The sequence below is a fragment of the Poromitra crassiceps genome (assembly GCF_964638095.1).
Source record: "Poromitra crassiceps genome assembly, contig: HAP1_SCAFFOLD_1726, whole genome shotgun sequence".
NCBI classification, from domain to species: Eukaryota; Metazoa; Chordata; class Actinopteri; order Beryciformes; family Melamphaidae; genus Poromitra; species Poromitra crassiceps.
This window is the reverse complement of record NW_028150688.1, coordinates 1-20,050: the sequence shown is the minus strand read 5'-3', so window position 1 is coordinate 20,050 and position 20,050 is coordinate 1. Positions and strand designations below refer to the sequence as shown.

General features: G+C 46.3%; 1 pseudogene across 1 annotated transcript; it reads right to left on the bottom strand.

Moving 5' to 3' along the window:
* Positions 1–1,044: 1,044 nt before the first annotated feature.
* Positions 1,045–20,009, bottom strand: LOC310772017 (divergent protein kinase domain 2A pseudogene; annotated as a pseudogene). The gene is made up of 3 exons: positions 19,888–20,009; positions 10,275–11,133; positions 1,045–1,070 (listed from the first exon to the last, which is right to left on the bottom strand). The product of its transcript is annotated as a divergent protein kinase domain 2A pseudogene (transcript).
* Positions 20,010–20,050: the final 41 nt, after the last annotated feature.

Sequence of the window (20,050 nt, the reverse complement as noted above, 5' to 3'; positions counted from 1 at the left end):
AGCACAGTAACATGCTGCTGGCTAACGCACCCCAGCTTAATGACGGGCCCAGGACCAAAGAGGGGTGCTAGCAGCACAGTAACATGCTGCTGGCTAACGCACCCCAGCTTAATGATTTGGAAGCGAGGGCTTTGGTAAATTGCTCTAATTTAAGTCTACTCAGACATAGGTGATCAAACACGGTCATCAGCTGATAAATCAGTGAGTCATGGAGCTGGAGCGGACAGGCCGAGGACGGCAAAGGCAATTTCAAATACGCTCCAACTAGAAAAATAAGGGGAAAAACATCACTCACTTTTAATGAGAAGTTATTGTATCAAGAGCTATGCGTTGGTGCATGTAATTTCTATGGTTGTGCCAGGGGACTAGTCTGAACACAAGCATAATAAGCGTCGTAACAGAGAGACTTCTGCAAAAATAGGGAAAACATTTCCCCCCCTCTCAGGTCAGTAATATTAATCTGAACAAAAACTGGCTAAGGTAACACAAGGGGGGGGGGAGACCTGGTTGCATAAGGGGCTTCTCATTTCACAAGGATTTTCTTGTTCGACTGTCATCATTTTGTCTTCCAAAAATATTTGTTCCCCAAAGCCAAATTGTGTTCCACCACGTGACAAGAGGAGTGGGGGCGGGGGAGGGGCGTGTGTGTGTGTGTGTATATGTGTATGTGTGTTTGTATTCCACAGAGCGCACAGAAAACGCATTGTTGGCCAAAGCCGAAACAACACGGCAGATTGTTTTCCCCCTGACAAAGAGGGTCTGGTTTCTCATACTGAAACAGGGCCGATTTACTGCCTGTGGCTTGAAACGAGTGGAAACAGAAGCCATTCTTGAGCGTGCAGTTCGCTGAGCAGACAACAGCAATGTTATTCACATTATTCAGCTGAATAAAGCCAGAGGAGAGAGCCATAGAGAAAACCCCCAAAACCATAATGCTCGTGACCAATAACAGCAGGAAAACATCTAGTCTAAATATAGCGCAGTTGAATTACAGTGTAAGCGATTCTGGCCTCTCCGGCTCACTGAGGAGTTGTGAAACTGTACCCGGGCATCAGCAAGTCGCTCTCGCTCTAACAAGAGGAAGTGTGAGAAACGACAGAAATCACAGATTTCATCAAATGATGGCTCAGAAAACTTGCTCGACATTCTTCTATTTTCTTTGTCTGAATCAGTCCCCATACGCCACCACTAACCTCTGGTGAGAAAGGCGCAGTCAGAGACTATGGCGCTGTAGTAGTACAGCACATCTTCTGCTCACTCTCTATAGACGTCATGAATTCTTTATGGTCTACTGCTGCCTAACCTGGCTCTCTCTGTCTCATCTGTGCTGCCTAACCTGGCTCTCTCTGTCTCATCTCTGGAGTTCAGTGATGCTGAGAACAGACAGGCCACTCAGGATCTGTGCTTCTTCCCCTTGTCTGGCCCATTCTCCTCTACATTAATCACACATACAATCCATGTCCACCCTCCCTTACCCCTCTCCTGCGTTCCTGCTTATTATGCCCACAGGTCACAAGTTCAGGACCAGCTCAACTATTCACCAGTCCCCCTGTAAACACGCTATGGCTATTTAGCACAGGGAGCCACTTGTGTCAAATGTGTGGTGCACATATTGTGTGTGTGATGTGATGTGTGTTATGATGCGAGTAGTTGTGTGCACATATTGTGTGTGTGATGTGATGTGTGTTATGATGCGAGTAGTTGTGTGCACATATTGTGTGATGTGATGTGATGTTATGATGCGAGTAGTTGTGTGCACATATTGTGTGTGTGATGTGATGTGTGTTATGATGCGAGTAGTTGTGTGCACATATTGTGTGTGTGATGTGATGTGTGTTATGATGCGAGTAGTTGTGTGCACATATTGTGTGTGTGATGTGATGTGTGTTATGATGCGAGTAGTTGTGTGCACATATTGTGTGATGTGATGTGATGTTATGATGCGAGTAGTTGTGTGCACATATTGTGTGTGTGATGTGATGTGTGTTATGATGCGAGTAGTTGTGTGCACATATTGTGTGTGTGATGTGATGTGTGTTATGATGCGAGTAGTTGTGTGTACATATTGTGTGATGTGATGTGTGTTATGATGCGAGTAGTTGTGTGCACATATTGTGTGTGTGATGTGATGTGTGTTATGATGCGAGTAGTTGTGTGCACATATTGTGTGTGTGATGTGATGTGTGTTATGATGCGAGTAGTTGTGTGCACATATTGTGTGATGTGATGTGTGTTATGATGCGAGTAGTTGTGTGCACATATTGTGTGTGTGATGTGATGTGTGTTATGATGCGAGTAGTTGTGTGCACATATTGTGTGTGTGATGTGATGTGTTATGATGCGAGTAGTTGTGTGTACATATTGTGTGATGTGATGTGATGTTATGATGCGAGTAGTTGTGTGCACATATTGTGTGTGTGATGTGATGTGTGTTATGATGCGAGTAGTTGTGTGCACATATTGTGTGATGTGATGTGTGTTATGATGCGAGTAGTTGTGTGCACATATTGTGTGTGTGATGTGATGTGTGTTATGATGCGAGTAGTTGTGTGCACATATTGTGTGATGTGTGTTATGATGCGAGTAGTTGTGTGCACATATTGTGTGTGTGATGTGATGTGTGTTATGATGCGAGTAGTTGTGTGCACATATTGTGTGTGATGTGATGTGTGTTATGATGCGAGTAGTTGTGTGCACATATTGTGTGTGTGATGTGATGTGTGTTATGATGCGAGTAGTTGTGTGCACATATTGTGTGTGTGATGTGATGTGTGTTATGATGCGAGTAGTTGTGTGCACATATTGTGTGTGATGTGTGTTATGATGCAAGTAGTTGTGTGCACATATTGTGTGTGTGATGTGATGTGTGTTATGATGAGTAGTTGTGTGCACATATTGTGTGTGTGTGTGTGTGATGTGTGTTATGACGTGAGGAGTTGTGTGCACATATTGTGTGCGTGTGTGTGTGATGTGTTATGATGAGAGTAATTATGTGCACATATTGTGTGTGTGTGTGTGTGTTATGATGCGAGTAGTTGTGTGCACATATTAGTGTTGTCACGGTACCAATAATTCAGTAGTCGGTACCGGTACTAGTGAATTTCCACGGTACTGTAGCCTTCAACTTTAAAACAAAACAATGTGCTTCTGCTTACTTCTTCTTACATTCAACTCTGTATGGCAGTGAGTACAGACAGTGCAACACCAGTGGCATGTAGCCCTCAAGTATTTAATTGTATTATTATATTAAATATTATAATTAAATTTATTTCACAGAATTGCTGGAATCCTTTTTTTTCAACGGTGTATATTGGTATTTGATCGATGCATAGGAATTCTGCCAATGCCCTATCACACTTTCTTGCTTCATGTGAGTTCTTGTCATATTTCCTCTGCTTTTCAAAAACATCAGGAATTGTCTGCTGGGTGGTCTTTTGGGCTCCGCGACTTGTGCCTTCCTCTTCATCTTCATCTCTCGCATACTGTTAAATGGAAAGTAACGTCAGTGAGATTTACTAAAATAAAGAGATGATAAAGAGAACTGCACATACACACATGTAGAGTGCAAGCAATTTTATGTAGCTAGTTTTAATTCACGGACATGTTTCACCCGAAAGAAGCTTGTATTTATTTTTAACTATGGCTAAGTTCGGCTATTAGCCGTGTCCCATAATGTTTCCATTACAAACATTGCATTGCACACGTGTTACACTATGCTAGCTAACGCTGTACCAGGTATTAGCCGGGTCCCATAATGATTCCATTACAAAACACGTTACGTTAACGTTAGCGCAAACGTTTTTTGGTTACACAATGCATTGCCAGCTATCTCAAAAACGAATGTGACAGGATAAGGTCTGTTTGATATGTTGTTAAACGTGTTATTTTACACCGTTTGAAAGAAGTAACCAACCTTGAATCATTTGAACAGGTCTGGGTGCCTGTCTTTCAGCTGCTTGGCGAGATTGGATGTGTTATCCTGTTTGGTTTGGAACTCCCTTTCACACTTTTTGCAGATGGGACTTTGGGGACTGATATTTCCAAATGCGACTCTTTGCATTCTTCTTCTCAACAAGTTGAGTTGTTGGAATAGGACAGGAGCAGCCGCTCCTGCTGTAGCTGTTAGCCATTATCTTCGCTGCCTGTGCGCAGTGCGCACTGCTCGTGTCAACATTACAAGCTGTGAATGACTGTTCGCGATTACGTGTGGACGTTCGGGGACACCGTAGTCCCGGAAGTGCGCGGGGCTGTATGCGCAGTATGTATGTATGTTGATCAGGCAGACAGGCTAACGTTAGCTGGCGGCTGGGTCCATGAAGCCAAGCCATGGTGGCAAACTAAATAGTAAATTCGGTACCCTCGGTACCATGAAAAACGGGTACCGTTCAGTACCGTAGCAATGTAGTACCGTCCAAGTACCGAAGTACCGAGTACCGTGACAACACTAGCACATATTGTGTGTGATGTGTGTTATGATGTGAGTAGTTGTGTGCACATATTGTGTGTGTGTGTGTGTGTGTGTGTGTGTGTGTGTGTGTGTGTGTGTGTGTGATGATGATGTGTGTTATGATGCGAGTAGTTGTGTGGACATGTGTGTGTGTGTGTGTGATGTTTGTTATGATGCGAGTAGTTGTGTGCACATATTATGTGTGTTATGATGCGAAGAGTTGTGTGCACATATTGTGTGTGTGTGTGTGATGTGTGTTATGATGCGAGTAGTTGTGTGCACATAGTGTGTGTGTGTGTTATGATGCAAGTAGTTGTGTGCACAATAAAGGGAAGGGGATGATTCACCAAGCCTCTGAACTGGGGCATAATGGCATTAAAACACTGATGGAATTATCTGGACAGAGTTTGTGGAGCGTAGACAAGGGACGGGCAGAAATAGGGGAGGATGACACAGACGGAAGAGAGAGAGAGAAGGTTAAAGAAAGAAGAGAGAGTAGACGGAAGAGAGAGAACAGTGAAGGCTAAAGAAAGGAGAGAGAGTAGACAAAAGAGAGAGAGAACAGTGAAGGCTAAAGAAAGGAGAGAGAGTAGACGGAAGAGAGAGAGAGAGAGAACAGAAAGGCTAAAGAAAGAAGAGAGAGAGTAGGGGGTAGGGCGAGCGACCACACAAGGCTAATCAGATTTTATAGATCGCCTGGACTAAAGGGTTGATCTCGCCTTTTGTCCTCCCAAATGCCTGGAGGTGTCCGGCCCTGTGTGTGTGTGTGTGCGTGTGTGTGTGTGGATTGGAGGTCAGCGTAAGTTATTGAATGTCTACACAGGCCATAACCATTGTTGCTCTGACCCCTCACAAGTCATGGTCAATGCTGGATTGAAATTGCAATTGATTGGCTGCTTGTAAATCAAAAGGAGGTGGATAGCGCCACTGTGATATACGTACTGTATATCACAGCTGCCTTGACGCAAAGGATGAAAGAATAACCTGATGTCAAAGGAAGACAATTAAGCGCTGAGAAATGCAAGCACCCTTTTACCATTTGCTAATTTAGGTCAAGTAAAAAGGATTTTCAACACCAGTGAACAAAACAATTATTTTATTGGCACTTCAGGCCTCAGTAATTACTAAAACCCAATTGCATGAGTGATAGGGTATATTTAATTTTGAAATGTAATTAAAATCCAATTGCATCAATAATAGAGTATACATTTTATTTTTAACAATTCCGTTTTTTTATCATGAACTTGCACAGTATTGCAGTCCAATGAGATTTACCTTCCATAGCTGATTTAAGTCAATGTATAACACTTTAATTTGTGTTGCTATTATTTGATTTTTGTGCCAATAATATAGATTTTCCCAGTTTCCTTCAAATACACACACACACACACGCACGTGAAGAAATACTTCAAGAACAATCAACAATATTAGTGCTAATAACATTGAGCAGCACTGTAAGAAATTCCTTAAGTACGGTGAAGTCCAGCAATGACCAACATCCAATGATAGACAGGAGCTAAAAATAACAACAACTCGGACCATTTACAGATGCACCCTTGAATAATTCAAAACTGCCCTACATACTGTTTAGTGTTCAATATGCAGCAGTACTGCCGCTAGCCAAAATCTCTCGTCTTTTGGGAGGCCACAGCACTTAAAGCCTCCTCCATGCTGAGCAGGGGGATATTTGGGCTCTTGATAGGGGAGATGTAGTAGTGTGCCCCTAGACTTTAGGGAGGGTATGATGGCTCGTCTCAGATAGTGTCCTCTAGTAAGAGAGTGGCGTCAGCGGAGGACCAAAATGCGAGACTCATTAGCCAATGAACAGCCAGGAATGGGTCTCGCGCTGCTTTTGCATGCTAAAATAAAGCTGATAATGTACAATTTGATTCAAGGGATGAAAAACCCTTTCAAAGTACAACACAAACTGTCTATTTTGCTGCAACTCGACAGTGCTGCTTTTTTTACTCAAGAGTTCCACTTTCTACTTCCTGGAAAAAAACTGGTCCATTGGAGTGAATGAAGATGTCGGAACTCTTCTATTATATGGCTCTGGTCTCAGATATACTGTATGGCAGTGTGGCCCTAGACTTTATGGAGGGTATGATGGCTCGTCTCAGATATATGGCAGTGTGGCCCTAGACTATAGGGAGGGTATGATGGCTCGTCTCAGATATATGGCAGTGTGGCCCTAGACTATAGGGAGGGTGTGATGGCTTGTCGCAGATCTATGGCAGTGTGCCCCTAGACTTTAGGGAGGGTGTGATGGCTTGTCGCAGATCTATGGCAGTGTGCCCCTAGACTTTAGGGAGGGTGTGATGGCTTGTCACAGATCTATGGCAGTGTGGCCCTAGACTTTAGGGAGGGTGTGATGGCTTGTTGCAGATCTATGGCAGTGTGCCCCTAGACTTTAGGGAGGGTATGATGGCTTGTCGCAGATCTATGGCAGTGTGCCCCTAGACTTTAGGGAGGGTATGATGGCTTGTCGCAGATCTATGGCAGTGTGCCCCTAGACTTTAGGGAGGGTGTGATGGCTCGTCTCAGATCTATGGCAGTGTGGCCCTAGACTTTAGGGAGGGTGTGATAGCTTGTCGCAGATCTATGGCAGTGTGCCCCTAGACTTTAGGGAGGGTATGATGGCTTGTCGCAGATCTATGGTAGTGTGGCCCTAGACTTTAGGGAGGGTGTGATGGCTCGTCTCAGATCTATGGCAGTGTGGCCCTAGACTTTAGGGAGGGTGTGATAGCGTGTCGCAGATCTATGGCAGTGTGCCCCTAGACTTTAGGGAGGGTATGATGGCTTGTCGCAGATCTATGGCAGTGTGCCCCTAGACTTTAGGGAGGGTATGATGGCTTGTCGCAGATCTATGGCAGTGTGGCCCTAGACTTTAGGGAGGGTGTGATGGCTCGTCTCAGATCTATGGCAGTGTGGCCCTAGACTTTAAGGAGGATGTGATGGCTCGTCTCAGATATATGGCAGTGTGGCCATAGAGTCTAGGGCCACACTGCCATAGATCTGAGACGAGCCATCACATCCCCCTTAAAGTCTAGGGCCTAGACTTTAAGGGGGCCTTTAAGGGGGTCTAGGGCCTAGACTTTAGGGAGGGTGTGATGGCTCGTCTCAGATCTATGGCAGAGGAAGGAAGAGTAGGATTGCCAGCCTGTAATTTACTGCGGGCTTGGTTGGCCAACACCCAGGCCTAGGCATGGGCCGGTATTAGGGATGCCACGGTGTGAACATTTTCACAGAGAATAATAAGCACGTGACCTCACCGGTATTACCAGTTACACCGGGAATGTTAGTTCCTACTAGTGCATGTTGTTCCCGGGAACAATAACAGTGAGACACCAGTCGGGTATCCATAGCAGCTAGACTAGAGCGAACGTTAGGTTATATGTATGTTGATAATACAAGTTTTAAAGTAAGCAAGAGTCTATGCTTTAACCGTCCATTCTGTAGGTTCATAGAGACAAGACGCACGCTGGTGCTGTTTAAAGTACTAACGTTAGCATGGACGCTCACAGTCATATACAACACTGGCTGCATCACAACTCATGGCTACATCTGACTCGAGACAACTTTTCAGACGCCCGTGGAGACAATCTTTCTCAAAAGAAACTAACGTTAGCGACACACCTGGAGACTTTTTCTGACATGGGATTAACAATACCAGCAAGCAGCAGTAAGCAGGCAATGACTGAATGCTGGTAAGTCCTCCCTCCCGTTAGCATTGGTGCTAAGTTAGCATCGACTTTTCGTTGTGGAAAAAAAGGCACATTTCCAGAGATGGCCCGCAGTGACAACAGTATGCACACGCATGCAGGCTTAGCTAAGGGTCTTACCTACATGTGTATGAGGAGCGCATCATTTGTGTTCATAAGATGTATAGCGTTAACTAACATTAGTTGCTGGTCTACCATAACAGCGGAGCCACACTGCAGCCGAGAGGGAGCGCTTGTAATTTACACCGCCGCACGCTGAAACTGCGGAGTTTTCCTTTCAATTCTTCCTCCATAAAAACAAAAGGTGTTACTGGTGGGCACGTTATGTAATCGGTGTATCCCCCAACACCGTGTAACACCGGTAACACCTAAAATCGCGGCAAGCCTAGCCAGTATGAGATTTTGAACTTAGGAAAAAAATAACACTGTTTCACATTATTTTTTAAAGCCCCACTCCAGTCAGTTTTTCCTACCCGTTTCACTTTGATGTTCGATGAAAACGTATGCGAACGCGCTGTAACAATGCACGTCACGTATCGCTTATTGTCAACAAAACGGCCAACAGATATTGAAGCTGATGGACTTTGTGGGAATAGCGTAACTCGAACTGGTTAAAAGTTACTATCGCCGTGTTTTGAGCAAGGTGAACACTTAGCAAATGTAGCGGCTAACGGCTAGCTAACGGCAGATGGTACTTACTGTAAATACTGTATTTGACACGTCACTCGTTAGACAACATAATGTCTGACGTCAGCACCCGTTTTTACCAACAGCATAGTTTTAGGACTTATAAGGTTATTTGTCAAGAAAATACACTGGGGACACTGTGGCTAATCAGCAGAGCAGGGAAACTTACAGTAACGCATTAAATATCTTAAAATGACAAAATAACATGATATAGAACATTTGTAACATTGTGGGTTAGTATGTTAGGGGTTATATGACATTTCGAACATAAATTAAATTCTTTTCTGAAGACTGGAGGGTGTGTTGGACGTATTATATTATACTTTTCTACCATTATACTTCTCTAACCGTTTATGTTGCTTTGCACAGCCCAAGACAGCATTATTCTCACATTTTTCTCAAAAGTGACACAATCTACAGTATGCTTTAATTCTCAAGGCAAAATCCTTCCACTTCCTGTCTCGTCCTGGTTAACGCCAAGATAGCTTGATGCAGCTATCAGCGACAGCAGCCAGACACAGGCCACAGCCGAGCCTGCTCCGCGCCGAGCATTAAAGCTAGTTTTTACTCTGTCTCACATGTCATTTTGGGCACAACGTCTCCTAAACGCAGCGTTTCACCGTGTGGTGCAACATTTCTGTTGGTGAAAAGTGTGTGTGTGTGTGTGTGTGTGGGGCGTCTGTCTGCCTCTGTGTGTCTTGAGTCCTGTCAGCTAACCTTATTGACATGTAGCTAACGGCTAGCAGCTCATGCTAGCAAGGCTGCTAGCAGCTGTGCCAGCCAAAAACAGCTGATACTGTCGGAATGGTTATGGTGGAAAAATCTGTGGTTTCAAACCGTGGTATACCGTGAAACCGGCCGATGAATACCCAGGCCTGGTTCATACTGACACTCCTATTCTCCTGAAGGCTCTTCCTCATCCAAGGGCAATCCAGGTCACAGATCAGCCAATCTGGGAACAGCTGTACCTTTTTTTGAGGCTTCCTGTACAGCCTGAATCTTCCGGCCGGGACGTCCGCCTCCACGCAGTGCCGCTCTCTTGTTGTACCGGTAAATATAAGAGTTCCGGTCCCGAACGCTAGTGAATATATAAGAATTTTGACGTTTAGCATTCAAAATAAAAGCGACGGAATGTATGTTTTTAAAAGGCACCGCTGCGCGGAAATGGAAGTCCCGGGTGGAAGATCCGCGCTGTACAGGGAGCCTCAAAAAAATGTACGGCCGTCCCAGAGTCTATTTTTACGTGCAGAAATAGACTGGGTTCCCAGATTGCAGATCAGCTAGCTCTTTGTCAAGACCTGGAAGCTTCCTGAACCATTGTTTTGGTGGAACACTTAGGGACACGTGCATTGTGCAATGAATAGTAGCTGTCCAGGAAATCTATGCACATGGAAAAGACATTAAAAAGATCACAATACCTGTAGCACAAGCGGCTCTGGGTTGAAGGCCAAGGTCATGAGCAGCTGCATCCTCTCGGTGTCCTTGAGGTTCTTGAGCAGGAAGCTGCCTGAGTCTTTGGTCTCGGCGTACCTGCGGACCACGCGGTCCAGCAGCCTCTGAGAGGGGCAGTGCACCAGGTCTGACCAGCCCTCCACCACCTCTGGAGTGAGCAGACGAACGTCCCCGTTGAGCCGGGCAAATTCGGTCTTGTACATGGCCTGGATGAGGTCGCAGCGCGGCCGGCCCGTGGCCCTCTTGCAGATTTTCTGGTCGATGTCGGCCAGTTCCTGGTTGGAGCCGAGCCGTTTGAGCACCACGCGGCGGGTGCCCTCCCGGGGCTCGCCGTACTGAGCAAAGTAAACATTCTTGACGTTGAAGACGTCGAGGAATCGCAGGCGGCCCCAGGTCTCGAAGGACACCTGGCCGTTCATGAACTTGCGGCACCAGCTGGTGCCGAAGCAGGCGGGACACTTGTTAAGGTTGATGAAGCGTCGGTCTGTGAGCTCGTTCTTCTGGAAGGTGGCGAACAGGTTGTGGGTGTTCATCAGCAAGATGACAAACAAGCCCACCACCAAGAGGAGCTTCAGACAGCGGTAGAGGCGGCCCAGTTTGAGAGGCAGGAAGCGCAGCATGTTGGGGCAGGATGGGGAGGGGACAGGGGAGAGGAGGGGTACCGAGATGATGGTCAGGAGGCTAACCTCAATGCCTCTCCGTCATGGTGTACTGGGGTGTCTTCTAAAGTGGCAGGCAGGGACGAGGTTGGCACAGCTGCCCCTTGCCAAGCTCTGGCAGGGGCCGGTGAGTCATGTTCTCCCTTCTCAGTGTGAACCAGCAGGCCTGGAAGCAAGAGAAGAGAGCAAGACAGAAAGACGTTACATCAGGGAAAAGCTACATTTCACAACAGTTGAGACACTGAATGTGGCCCTTTTGGTCACATGGATAACAAGTAAAAAAGGCTGGTGTAATTGTTCCACCGCCGGGCCTGCTGCAACTTCAAGCCCCCAAGTACCAGCATGCAATACCTGCTATAAAACAAAGAAGCACTTTCTGTGGCATATGAAATTGTTTCACAAATTGGAATTGCTTGGGTCATTTGAGAGAATTCATTACTTTTTGAGCAGAAACGAGATGGCCCAGAGCCAATGCAATAAACCTGCCTGCACCCGTTTGCCATCTTTCTCTTTGGGAAATCACTTCTTACAACCCCAATATACAAAAAATGATAAATAAAAGTACGCAAAAGGGAGGAATAAAGTGTCAGTGATGAAATTAAGAGGCGACGTACAGCATGCTCTCCCAGTATAAATAAAGTGCTCTGGACTCTGGAGAGGATTCCTCAGAGGACCTCACTCTGTGGCTAGAGGAGCATCCATCACTTTGCCCCCGATGCACCGCAAAATAACAAGCGCTGCATAGAGCAACACTGCTCACAACATCTAGTCCAATTCATTCTCTCTTCAAACAAAGAACCTTCCTTTGCATTGTGAAGAGAGTCACGCTGAGTGAGAGTTGCCCTGCTTGGTTTTAATCAAGCTTTGAAGTTGTCTCTTTGAAAAAGGCTGCAATCACTAAAATAACATCAGGGGTTGGGGGGGGGAAGGGGCGAGAACTCTTCCCTAGGCATGGTGTGAATGCATCTGTTAGGTTGATGTCAGCAGTGACGAGGATGGTAAGAATCAAGTATGGACCCACAGTGCCAGAGAAAGAGCAATGCTCTCAGAAAGCCTTGAAGCCCCCCCCCCACAGTGCCCCCATGATGGAGCCATGTTATACCCCTGATCAGCTGTTTGGCATCGAGTCTTCAGAAGTGGCTTTGAGAAAGAGACAATGGCTCTGACCATGCAAATTGGCCATCCTCCATTAGAGCTCATTAGGACATGCCTATTAGGCTAGCTGACTTGAGAGGGCACGGCTAACGAGCAGGCACACTGGTGTGATTAGTGTGCGTGTCGATGGGTCCCTTGCATTTTACGTTCAGATCGAAGTGGCTGAGAGGTGGCAAAGCACGGGGCTGGAGGAGGGCAAGAGAGAGAGAGGTGGCAAAGCACGGGGCTGGAGGAGGCCAAGAGAGAGAGAGGTGGCAAAGCACGGGGCTGGAGGAGGGCAAGAGAGAGAGAGGTGGCAAAGCACGGGGCTGGAGGAGGCCAAGAGAGAGAGAGGTGGCAAAGCACAGGGCTGGAGGAGGGCAAGAGAGAGAGAGGTGGCAAAGCACAGGGCTGGAGGAGGGCAAGAGAGAGAGAGGTGGCAAAGCACAGGGCTGGAGGAGGGCAAGAGAGAGAGGTGGCAAAGCACGGGGCTGGAGGAGGGCAAGAGAGAGAGGTGGCAAAGCACGGGGCTGGAGGAGGGCAAGAGAGAGATGTGGCAAAGCACAGGGCTGGAGGAGGGCAAGAGAGAGAGAGGTGGCAAAGCACAGGGCTGGAGGAGGGCAAGGGAGAGAGAGGTGGCAAAGCACAGGGCTGGAGGAGGCCAAGGGAGAGAGAGGTGGCAAAGCACAGGGCTGGAGGAGGCCAAGGGAGAGAGGTGGCAAAGCACAGGGCTGGAGGAGGGCAAGAGAGAGATGTGGCAAAGCACAGGGCTGGAGGAGGCCAAGAGAGAGATGTGGCAAAGCACAGGGCTGGAGGAGGCCAAGGGAGAGATGTGGCAAAGCACAGGGCTGGAGGAGGCCAAGAGAGAGTTGTGGCAAAGCACAGGGCTGGAGGAGGCCAAGGGAGAGAGAGGTGGCAAAGCACAGGGCTGGAGGAGGCCAAGGGAGAGAGAGGTGGCAAAGCATGGGGCTGGAGGAGGGCAAGAGAGAGAGAGGTGGCAAAGCACAGGGCTGGAGGAGGCCAAGGGAGAGAGAGGTGGCAAAGCACAGGGCTGGAGGAGGGCAAGAGAGAGAGAGGTGGCAAAGCACGGGGCTGGAGGAGGCCAAGGGAGAGAGAGGTGGCAAAGCACAGGGCTGGAGGAGGCCAAGAGAGAGATGTGGCAAAGCACAGGGCTGGAGGAGGCCAAGGGAGAGAGAGGTGGCAAAGCACAGGGCTGGAGGAGGGCAAGAGAGAGAGGTAGCAAAGCACAGGGCTGGAGGAGGCCAAGAGAGAGAGAGGTGGCAAAGCACGGGGCTGGAGGAGGCCAAGGGAGAGAGAGGTGGCAAAGCACAGGGCTGGAGGAGGCCAAGAGAGAGATGTGGCAAAGCACAGGGCTGGAGGAGGCCAAGGGAGAGAGAGGTGGCAAAGCACAGGGCTGGAGGAGGCCAAGGGAGAGAGAGGTGGCAAAGCACAGGGCTGGAGGAGGGCAAGAGAGAGAGAGAGGTAGCAAAGCACAGGGCTGGAGGAGGCCAAGAGAGAGAGAGGTGGCAAAGCACAGGGCTGGAGGAGGCCAAGAGAGAGAGAGGTGGCAAAGCACGGGGCTGGAGGAGGCCAAGAGAGAGATAGAGGTGGCAAAGCACAGGGCTGGAGGAGGCCAAGAGAGAGATGTGGCAAAGCACAGGGCTGGAGGAGGCCAAGGGAGAGATGTGGCAAAGCACAGGGCTGGAGGAGGCCAAGAGAGAGATGTGGCAAAGCACAGGGCTGGAGGAGGGCAAGAGAGAGAGAGGTGGCAAAGCACAGGGCTGGAGGAGGCCAAGAGAAAGATGGGTGGCAAAGCACAGGGCTGGAGGAGGGCAAGAGAGAGAGAGGTGGCAAAGCACAGGGCTGGAGGAGGCCAAGAGAAAGATGGGTGGCAAAGCACAGGGCTGGAGGAGGGCAAGAGAGAGATGTGGCAAAGCACAGGGCTGGAGGAGGCCAAGGGAGAGAGAGGTGGCAAAGCACAGGGCTGGAGGAGGCCAAGGGAGAGAGAGGTGGCAAAGCACGGGGCTGGAGGAGGCCAAGGGAGAGAGAGGTGACAAAGCACAGGGCTGGAGGAGGCCAAGGGAGAGAGAGGTGGCAAAGCACGGGGCTGGAGGAGGCCAAGAGAGAGATGTGGCAAAGCACGGGGCTGGAGGAGGCCAAGAGAGAGAGAGGTGGCAAAGCACAGGGCTGGAAGAGGCCAAGAGAGAGAGAGGTGGCAAAGCACAGGGCTGGAGGAGGCCAAGAGAGAGATGTGGCAAAGCACAGGGCTGGAGGAGGCCATGGGAGAGAGAGGTGGCAAAGCACAGGGCTGGAGGAGGCCAAGAGAGAGATGGGTGGCAAAGCACAGGGCTGGAGGAGGGCAAGAGAGAGAGAGGTGGCAAAGCACAGGGCTGGAGGAGGCCAAGGGAGAGAGAGGTGGCAAAGCACGGGGCTGGAGGAGGCCAAGGGAGAGAGAGGTGGCAAAGCACAGGGCTGGAGGAGGGCAAGAGAGAGAGAGAGGTAGCAAAGCACAGGGCTGGAGGAGGCCAAGAGAGAGAGAGGTGGCAAAGCACAGGGCTGGAGGAGGCCAAGGGAGAGAGAGGTGGCAAAGCACAGGGCTGGAGGAGGCCAAGAGAGAGAGGTGGCAAAGCACAGGGCTGGAGGAGGCCAAGGGAGAGAGAGGTGGCAAAGCACAGAGCTGGAGGAGGCCAAGAGAGAGATGGGTGGCTGCAGAGTGTGACAAGGGCCAAGATAAGAAGCTGTATACATGACTTCCTGCCTCACACCTCCCCCAGGAGATCAGGCCAGTCGTGTCACTAATGTAAAAATATAACATACCCACATAGGGGGAAGTACAGCTTCAGTATGTGTTTTTCACCACAGAATTGCACAACTATTTCTAGAAAAATATGTAATGTAAATATGACTGGGGTTGGGAGACCAACAGAAATAAGTTACATTCTAACTTAAAATGGTGATACAATTTTTCTCTTAGGAAATTTTATTCAGTATTAAAAGATATACCGGTAGGCTAGGTATATCTTTGTTTCTTCCTTTTTTTGTGAAATTTCAATTTCCTTCCTGAAAATACAGCATCAAGCTTCAATGGATTGTGTGTGTGTGTGGGGGGGGGGGGGATCCCAAGCTAAGGGGCAACAGTTCTCTTTTCTTTTGCACCCTGAAAAAGCAGGTTTTTCCATCTGCTCAATGTAAGTTTAGGTTTTACACATGAATTATCAAGAGGACTGCATGGCTGAAATAACCTCCGATATCTCAGAAACAAAAGAAGTACCACTAAGCTATTACAGATTTGCAATCTAAATAGTATTTCATCAAGCAAAATCCAGGCAGATATTTCCAGCGAAATATATTAACAATAACCAAATAACCCCCACCCACTCAAAATGAAAAAAAAAAAAAAAAAGAGGTAACAGCGATTTAATAGAGTATGAAAATGTATTCAGTTCCAACAGACTTGCAAAGAAAGCAAGTGTAAAATGTAAAAACCAACTTTGATAAGAATCAGGATGTCTGCCTCCTATTACAGTGAACATCCACGTCACTGACTGTATGATCTCCAAGTGCCATTTAGCATCTGACACGGGCTGGGACAGCAAAGATCTGCCAGCCAGGAACTATATCGGGGGGGCAGATATGGGGGTTCAGGTTAGATCGGGGGGCAGATATGGGGGGTTAGGATGGGGAGAATTGGGCTAAGAGGGAGGGCCATAACCTCAGCCAGCCTGGGAAGTCGGGGCAAGCTGGAACAAGCCCTGAACACTGCAGAGCAATGAGATGCATTAAGAGCAGAGGAGCTCCTTCCTCTCAAGAGAAAGTGCTAGGCCTCAATTACCTATCAGCGTTACCTGGATGGATGATGTGAATGACTTGACTAATTGCTGGGGTGACAGCATCATCTACACAAGGCTTCCCTTCCCTGCAGTTAATGAGAGATGGGAGGCGTTGAAATTCTTAAAATATTGACAATTAAATGTGTGAAACTGTCAACGATTACCCCTCCTTGAATAAACACCCGAAAAGCATTGTGCTGTTGTTCAGCACGTAGCTAGCTGCTAGGTAGAAGGATTTAAATGCTATGAGATTTACTGGGTTATCATAGGCTGGAGGACACCAACATCCAGCTGCACTGGAAGGATGGCATAGTAATTTGAGACAGACTATTTTCCCCGGGTAATTTCCCCACTAGACCACAATATTTATTGTGTATTATTATTATTATTACAACAGCATTCATTTTACTTTATCTCTGCACATTGCTAAAGCCACCCTCAAGATTATTTAAAATATGGATATGCAGTTATATACCTACCGAGAAGCGTTGACTGTGTACACACTACACAGAGGTTTATGGTGGTTGCCTACTCGGGTTATTGGTGAGGGTAAAGTTCACTTTCAGCTCTAAATTAAAGCCAGATGCAGCCAATTCCAACACAGATGGAACCCGCCCCAAATAGACGGGCAGTGAAATTTAAAGCAGTGTTTTCTTTTGGACAAACCTCATTGTGCCCACAGAAACGTGTGTTTTAAATTACCCCCGTGTGCACAATACTAAGGGAAAAAACCCTGTTCAGAACGAGCGCCAAATTACCTCTCATCGTACAGAGCGGCTGCCAAAAGTGGGGTAAGAAAGTTTCTCAGCCTTACTACTCAGTCGACAAAGTCTGGTGGTGAGCACTTCCACAGAGGCAGAGAAAAGAGGGCAAATCAAAGGACGGCTGACTCCTCATGCATGGGAGATGAGTCTCGCATTCACAATGTTCCAAGTTTGGCAGATGTTAGGAGCCGCAAAACAGCTCATTACTGGGACAGAAAAGGCACAGGATGAAGCCATGATGGGCCCCACGTTGGCTTAAAACAGAATAACAAAAGGTCGAGATGAAAGAAGATGACATCCTAATATCTTCTAGCATTCTAATTTTTATAAAACTCCGATTTTGACAAAGTCAACCGGATAAGAAATCGAAGCTTGAAAAGGAAATGTCCTTGTTGAATATTGCTTTTCCACAGCTCCTTGTGTCAAACTATGAGTTGAGATAATGGTGGTACGAGGGCAAGGCAACTCTCCAGCTAACCCATTTCCTTTCCTTTCCACGGCACCTGAGGCTAAACTTCATTATGATATAATGAAGTCAAGCCAGACGTCAACATGCTTGATTAATTTCACTGGTAATGCAAAAGCGAGTGCAAAGAGAAAGTAAAGTGATAGAGTTGGCAAAAGGGGGAGGGAAAAGAGAGAGGTGGTCAGAGAGAAAGACAATGTCAATTAGGGATGCAATTTTGTTATACATTTTCTTAATCGATTAATTGGTCAGGTTAACGATCAATTAATGATTATATTAAAAACTGCTTTTGACATACAAAATAAAAAATACAAAATGCAGGGTTTTACACCTGTCTTTAGGCCTACCCAACAAGTTGATCAACCAACTAAACGTCCTGCATTAGCTGTCATTGTGCTTGTGGACATGAGATATTTCAACATGGTATTACAATGTTTCCAATGATTACTGTTGTCATTTTGGGTGTCTTGGCTTTCTTCTTCCGCTGTATGAGCAGTGAAAGTTACATTTTGCCCTTGTGGTGTTGAGACAATTTCAGAAAAGAAAAGAAAAATGACAAAATAGCACATAGCCTACATTGACAATTAATCGGTTAACATATAGTTTGATCGATCAAATTCTTAATTATCGATTAATCGATTAATTATTAACATCCATAATGTAAATCAGTGTAAGCAAGCTAAAGCCTGGGGACAGCAAATTGAGAGAGGAATGCTCAGATATTGCCTATGGGATGATACAAATGGAAAGAAACCAGAGCAACTGTTCTCCATCTCTGAACGGACGGACACAGACACGGACACACACACCAATGGAAGCCCCAGCCTCCCTACCGAACCCCTTCCTTCCATTGCAAATGTGCAGCTCAGACTACTGTTGCCAAGGTTATCGACTGAGGGAGTCAATAATGTTTGATCACAAAAACATTCATCCACAGCCGGCTTGCCTCGGTACAGCAAACACACAGACAGTGTGGATAGATAGAAATGACAGGCACATTCACACGCCTCATGGAAAATTGAGTCCTCAGAATATAAGCACCAATTAGAGGCATCCTCACACAAACATGAGTCCCTTCATCGCTGGCCCAAAATCAAACCTCACAGGTTTTTAATGAGAGTATCAATGCTATCCGTTTTACGCCAAACTGCCGCAGTCGTCTGGTGGGACAGACTTCAACTGGGAGGAGTTGCTCTGGATTCTTCAGCTGATAAGATTTTCATTTTGTTTCATTCAGACAGTTGCAGTTTCGAGTGAGCCGGCTGTAGCACTGACAGAGTTTGAAAGGTTATTGTGCAGTTAAATCTCCGGCTAGTATTATCACAAACAAATGTGTCATCTATGTTCGCAAACAAATGTGTCATCCAAGTGAGGCTACCTTTGAACTGATTAAAACTGCTGTCAAACGAGCTTCATTTATAACAAAAAGAAATTGTGTTTACAGACTAGTGGAGGAAAATAAAATGTATTACCAGCCAGCCATGTGTGGGTAAATTCTAATACGACTCCAATTGTCACTGATGTACAACAAGTTGTCCCAATATGATTTGGTGAATTTGGAGCAAAAACAAAATGCAAAAACAAATCTACTGCTCCTGTGGGAGTTTTTAGCATTTCATTACGATTCTCTCCCATGCAGTACTGGGAAACATTCAAATCAAGCAAATCAGTCTATTTTCATCCGTTTCCTTGCCAACAAACCTTGCACAAAAAAAATCCACTATTAGCCTCCTGTTAATAGAAAATAATAATAATAATAATAATAATAATAATAATAATAATAATAATAATAATAATAATAATAAATTGAAGTGTGCAATTCTATTCATTAAACTGTTAAGGCAAATTCCTTAGAACTTATTAGAGACTTTTCCTGGACCAAACAGCAGGACTGAAGAAAATCAGCCGAGCCAGAAGTTTGAAAACTGTGTGCAATCATTAAGACTGTAGAAATCTCATGGTCATATCAATTTGGCAATTACTGTGAATTAGACTTCTCATTTTCAGAGCCAGATCTTTGCTGTCTGTTTGCAGCCAACAAGGGTGACAAATTAGAGGATTAATACAAAGCAAAAATAAAAATGCATCTAAAATCAGTTGACCAAATAGAAACCTGTTGAGCTACATTGCTTTTAAACTACAGTTCCAAAGGGAAACCAATGCAAGACCGTTTTTATTGACTTTCAATGAACAACCAAAATGCAAATGTACACCCTCTACATCAAGATTGTGACTATAATTTGATACAGGTTGCTGCCCCCAAGTAGCCATGCAGAGATGAGAGCACATTCTCTCTGCTCAAATCATTCACATAGCCTTTATGTTTGATAACAGAGGGCTACTTTGTAACTTAGCTATTTACATGACATGAATTCATCCATTCAGATGTGTAACCTTAGACTCATTGCCACAGTTATGTAGGTGGCATCTGTGAAGAAGACCATGTGCTAACGTTCAACCTTTCTTAAACACTGTGCTCTTGCATTGCATCGTTGCATGCTGCTGCATTCTATTCTTTTCTACTGTACATCAAAGTGAGGCTAAATTACACATTATAGACAATTTTGAAATCCCTTTTTTTCTTCCTTAGATTTGACGTCTTATCAAGGCAATGCTTCAGAAAACAAAGTCTGGGTGACTGATACGAGTCGCAGCGTGCAGTCAGATTTAAATGGTTAGTTCAGGGCAGTGCAGATCCACACACACAAGCCAAGTGTCAAACAAACCTGTATGACTTTTTCCTCCACTCTGAGTCCGTAGTACTGTAGTGAAATGCCTAGCGCTCAGTTGACATCATTCTTCAAAGTTGCGGCTACTTGGCTACAACGCGGGCGACGGACACTTTGAATCACAATCTAAAAGGAGAAGAGCTTATTCAAAACACGACGG